Genomic DNA, 6,000 nt, shown 5'->3' with positions numbered 1-6,000 from the left:
GGAGCCGGACTGCACCATCCGGCCAATACAAACCAATGAGAACCGGAGAGCGCACAACACACTGGCTAAAAATCCGGATGTTCTACCCCACTTCCTATGCGTATTGTAGCGGCGATTTTGGATGGGGACACATGGGCAAGCATTTTGGAGTGGAGCAGCAGTGACTTTACACGTGCTGGAGATGTTGGCAGTATGTCGGAGGTGGAGGTGAGTGCTAAACAGCGGAGGGCCTGATTCCACAGGTCCCCCTTCTGCTGACCTCCCAGACCCCAACATTTTTATTTTATTTCTACTCTCTTTTGCCAAACGGATCCGGATCGCATCCTGATGAACACCTGATGCAAACTGACCGGATCCGGATCAGATCCGGATCAGACCCGTACGGTTCCGATCCGGATCCGGTCAGGTCATCCGGTCCGTTTGGCAGGGAACCGCAAGTGTGAACCGGCCCTTAACAGCATGTCGTGGGCACCTGATGACTCCAGGGGGCTGCAAGAACCCCCAGGTTTTCTTTTTTGACTTAAATCTCCCTTTAAATGCAGATCACAGGACTGGGAGCACTTGTCTCGTCAGACTAGACTTCCACTTTTTCCACAGCAGTCATGTGATTGGAGTGGGTCCACTATAACACAATGGAGAAGCGCTTTCGCTCAGACGCACAACATCATCAGGAGCTGGGAAAAAAGGGCGCATGCCGCTAGTGGACAAAAAGGGCGCCGCCATTCACTCCCATAATAAATAGCGTTTAATGGGCGCCGGGTAGGAAAAAAGGGCGCCGGAGCTAAATAAAGTTTATAAACGGCGCCAGGAGCTAAATAAAGTTTACAAACGGCGCCCGGAGCTGTTTAATGATTTATAACTGAACTTGTGGTGATTTACGTTTATAAAATGCACCCGTGCCGAATAACGTTTATGAAAATAATAAACATATTTATCTTATTTAAATAATTAAAACATTATTTAAAGTTTTATCCCTTACTGTTTGTAAAACATTATTATTCACAAAATAAAGCGATCAGTACGTAACGTAAATTGCAAAATATTTTTTTAATCCACAATTAGTAAAACATAATTATCCACATAATAAAGGGGGGTCTTAGGTTTAGGCACCAACAGGGGGGTCTTAGGTTTAGGCACCAACAGGGGGGTCTTAGGTTTAGGCATTAACAGGGGGGTCTTAGGTTTAGGCACCAACAGGGGGGTCTTAGGTTTAGGCATTAACAGGGGGGTCTTAGGTTTAGGCATTAACAGGGGGGTCTTAGGTTTAGGCACCAAGAGGGGGGTCTAGGGGTTAGGGGTAGGTACAGGGAGGGTTACTTAGGCACCAACAGGGGGGTCTTAGGTTTAGGCACCAACAGGGGGGTCTTAGGTTTAGGCACCAACAGGGGGGTCTTAGGTTTAGGCACCAACAGGGGGGTCTTAGGTTTAGGCACCAACAGGGGGGTCTTAGGTTTAGGCACCAACAGGGGGGTCTTAGGTTTAGGCACCAACAGGGGGGTCTAGGGGTTAGGGGTAGGTACAGGGAGGGTTACTTAGGCACCAACAGGGGGGGTCTTAGGTTTAGGCACCAACAGGGGGGTCTTAGGTTTAGGCACCAACAGGGGAGTCTAGGGGTTAGGGATAGGTACAGGTAGGGTTCTGTGTAAGAGTAGGCTTAGGTATAGTTTTAGTAAAATTTTAGTAATAATTACTAATGTATTACAACACTTATTACGAACGTAGTTATATTTATATCATCTTTATAAACAATATTTTCAGATTTTATTATAAGAACAAACCATAAATGACTGTTATTCACAATAATATACAATTATAACAATTAAACATATATTATTGGTTTTTTTATAAACGTAATTATAAGTTTAACTTTTGAAACAGGGAAGATTAACGTTTTCACAATTTCCGATTTCATAAACATTATTTAATGATTTATAATTTTGTTAAACATTATTTGTAAACGAAATATAGCACACTATATTTATAAACCCTATTAATGATTAATTATTATTTAGAGTTTACACCCCGCGCCCTTTTTGTCCAGGCGCCCTTTTTGTACGTACGCCATTTCCAGAGCTCCGTCCTTGCCAGACTCTGTGGCACTGAGAGGATCATCTCCAGGCCATATTGTACATCAGCAAGAGTGTCTTCAGTGCTTACATTGCCCTTATACTGTATCTGATACTTGTATTCAGCTAGATAGCTAGTGAGTGATTACTTAAAGAGGAACTCCTGTGAAAATAATGTAATAAAAAAGTGCTTCATTTTTACAATAATGATGTATAAATGATTTAGTTAGTGTTTGCCCATTGTAAAATATTTTAAATCCCTGATTTACATTCTGACATTTATTACATGGTGACATTTTTACTGTTGGCAGGTGATGTAGCTGCTGCATGCTTTTTTGGCAGTTGGCAGCTGTAAATAGCTATTTCCCACAATGCAACAGGGTTCACAGACAGGAAACTGTCAAGAGTACATACTCAGAATTTCTTTGTGGGAGGGGGTTTCACCACAACATCAGCCATACAGCGCCCCTTGATGATCCGTTTGTGAAAAGGAATAGATTTCTTATGTAAAAAGGGGTATCAGCTACTGATTGGGATAAAGTTAAATTCTTGGTCGGAGTTTCTCTTTAAGCCAGCCCCACGCTTGCTGTGACATCCACCCGCCAGGGGCCATTAGGACTTACCTTCACCTCTGTGATTGCTTAAAGTGTATTTCCCTTTTTAAAACCACTTATTACCAATTCATAGCCGCATTTAAAGTGTTGATTTAACTTTAAAATCCATTTTCTCAAAAACGAAAAGTTCTTTTTGGAAATTAGTTTACGTCGTAGCCCCTTATCACCTTTATAATCCATGCAATTTGGGGGATTGTAGCATGTATGGGGCTTTAACAATAGCGTAAACGCTTTTCCGTGATCACGGCCGTGAATTTCCGTAATTGCCTCATTCACTGAAAAAATCTGAGTTGAACTCGTAAGTCCGTTTCAAATCCGGAAATTAATCACGGAATTTCCAGATTTTTTTTCAATCACGGCTGAATAGTCAAATCCGTGATGGGGGGGGGGGGGGGGGTATCCGAGCAGCACTGTGTACGTGAGTTTTATAAGTTTTATTCATCTTATGTTCACCTCGGGTTTACTCTAAGTAAACGTATTCCTTAACCTAGAAGCTCTGGGCAGATTTGTGAAAATCAGTGCAAGAAAAAATGTGAGCAAAGATGGTGCCAGCGTCCAACAATCCTGATCTGGTGGTCCCCATCCTTCCTCGCCCTGGGGTGGATATATCTGCCCCTGGGGGTCACACCTGTATATATGTATAGGCTGAGGCTGGCTTGGAGGCCTCCTGGAGGCAGCTCTAGTCTTGGTTCTCTCGAAGAATCCTCAGTCTCGGATCGGTTATCTCAGCAGATAGAATCTCTTTCTCTATCACATCCTATCAGGCCACACTTCCCCTTTTCACACATTTCTCTGATTTATATCTTTACAGCAGCCATAAATTCTCACCTCCCTCCTGTCACTCACAGCATTCTGATTGCTTTTCTGGGATTTCTGCCACTTCCCAGAGTGCTCTGGGGCATTAGGTGTTGCGTATCTATTTCTCTGCTATCTTGATGTGAAATGCGGGCAGGTGTGACTAGGCCTCTGGGCCTTTGTCTGTTTTATGGTGCCTGATGAGGACATTCTGCATATGTAAATGTGTGAGCAGCGTGCAGGTGCCTCCGTCCTCAGGGGACGGGACCCTCACTGACTGGGGTTGTGATGACAAGTTCTTTTTCTTTAGCTATTCTCAGTATGGAGGGACAGTCGGGCGAGCAGAGTAACCCCAGCAGGTAGAACCTCATCTCCTGCATTTTCTCTAATATCTGTGTGCGACAGCCTGCAAAACTCTGAAAATACTGCAGGCTCTCTAAGGTTCACATTAGCGTTTAAAAATGGTCCGTTCCCAGATTGGAAGGGAACAGATTGGAACAGATGAGAACGGATCCTATGTTAACCTATGGATCCTTTCACACCCGTCCATTGGAATGGATCCATTCTGCATGATCTGTTGAAAGTTTCCTCCAGCAGCAATTTTTCCCAACTGCTGAGCCCAGCAGACCAGAAAGTTTGAAACAGAAGCTGAAGCGCTGCATTTGGGGCAATGAGAAAACGTAACGTTTCTTCACACTAGAGAAGAAACGGACCGTTCTAAGGTTAAAAATACACTTTGCTGATGGGGGTCTGGGGGGAAGGGGGTATATAGGGAAATGGAACCCCTGCAAAACTAGGGGGGGGGGTTGGTGTTTGTAAAATACTATTCCCCCTCCGAGTCATCCCAATTCTGAGTGAGAAGTAATTTGTTGTAATCCACGAATTACCCTTATGCAGGGTGCAGACTACAGCATCACTGCTATAACTGTGCCAAGCTTCGAGGCTACGCGGCTCGAGATGGGCGTCGAAAAGCCCTGCTTCGAAAAAGGGAGGTTACCAAATCTACTACCTTACCTAGGGCTCCATTACAAACCCAAAAAGCACTAAGGGACAAATGTACAAGTTTGAGAAGCATTTAGAAGGCCTTGCAGTGCCGGAGACTCTGACTGTGGCGCTATTCTACTGTGTTGTTCTCATAAACACCCTAATAGTGGCCTGTGTTGTTCCTGACGGTCTCCGCGGCAACATGATCTCTCACGGAGGAAATGGCTGCTCAGATGTGCTTGGAGACTGACGTTAAGCACAGGTCGACCAGGGTGCTATTCAAAGGTGCACAGTACAGCAATACAGTACAGAAGAGTCCCCGTTATCTGGAATTCTGGCAACTGGAAGTCCCAACTAACCGGCATGCCTGATAAATAATGGGGACCCTTTCTCAGGTGTTCTGGGGGGTTTGCCTGGCCACTAAATACTTACCGAGGCTTCACCGATCCTCCAGTGATGTCCTGCATCACCTCGTGGGCTCTTAGCGGCTTCCGGTGTCTATGCACACAAGTGGGCGTGTCACGTGACCCGGTGTGGGTCAGCTGACACTCCGGCCTCCGTGCGGAGGACGTGAGGTGATGCAAGACGTGGCTGGAGGATTGGTGGAGAGTCGGTGAGTATTCTGCCTACACATGGGGGGAGATTAGTGCTTTTTTGGCCAGTTGCTCGATTAAGTGGCAAGCACATGTTTCCGGCATCAGGCAATCCCCGCCAATGTTGGGTACTACTGAGGACTGTGCTGTATAATAAAACACTTAACAACAGTTTATAAAGGAGTGGCAGTGTTATTCTTACCTCCCCTGAAGAATTTGGGCCAAAAATGATGGAAAAAATTTACTGATTGCACTGAAAAGAAATGACAAATTGAAAATTTGAAGATGTTGTATATAGCTGGGGCTAATTTTATGATGAAGTGAGTTTTGAATACAATGTATACTTCATTGGTATTTTTATGCACTTCTGTTGTATTGACCTGAGGGAGCAGGCAAAGGTCCCACGAAACGCGTTGTCCAATGTTAGTGCTTAAGAAATTCTTTTTTCCAGTAATTTTTGGCCTAAATACTGCAGGCGAGGTAAGACCAACACTGCCTCTGTTGTATGGTACTGAGTGCTAGGAATACTCATTCGGATTCTGTGGAATTGAGATTTCAGCATTTTCGATCGGAAATTGGCAATTCTGATTGTAATTTGGAAATCTCAATTCCGCAGAAATCCAACTTACTGCAACTCGGTAATTTTATCCCGATCACAGAACTGTGAAGCATTGGACCAGTCAGGGACTGCAGAATTTTTCAACAAAAATCGGACTACCACAGTAATTTTAGAACAATCACAAAATTCCTTTCTTTGATTTTTTTAGTTATTTTTTTACATTCTATGATGCAAAAAAAATGGCAAATAAAATACTCCTCGGAAATTGGAAAATTGGAAATCTTAAAAAAAGAAAATCGGAAATTGGAAAAACGGAAATCTGTAATTGGAAAAACTGAAAAAAGCATTTGCGGAAATCGGAATTTCCACGGAATCGGAAATGGGCATTT

Source organism: Hyperolius riggenbachi, chromosome 5, assembly GCF_040937935.1.
Source record: "Hyperolius riggenbachi isolate aHypRig1 chromosome 5, aHypRig1.pri, whole genome shotgun sequence".
Lineage (NCBI taxonomy): Eukaryota > Metazoa > Chordata > Amphibia > Anura > Hyperoliidae > Hyperolius > Hyperolius riggenbachi.
Note: the sequence above shows the minus strand (reverse complement) of the source record.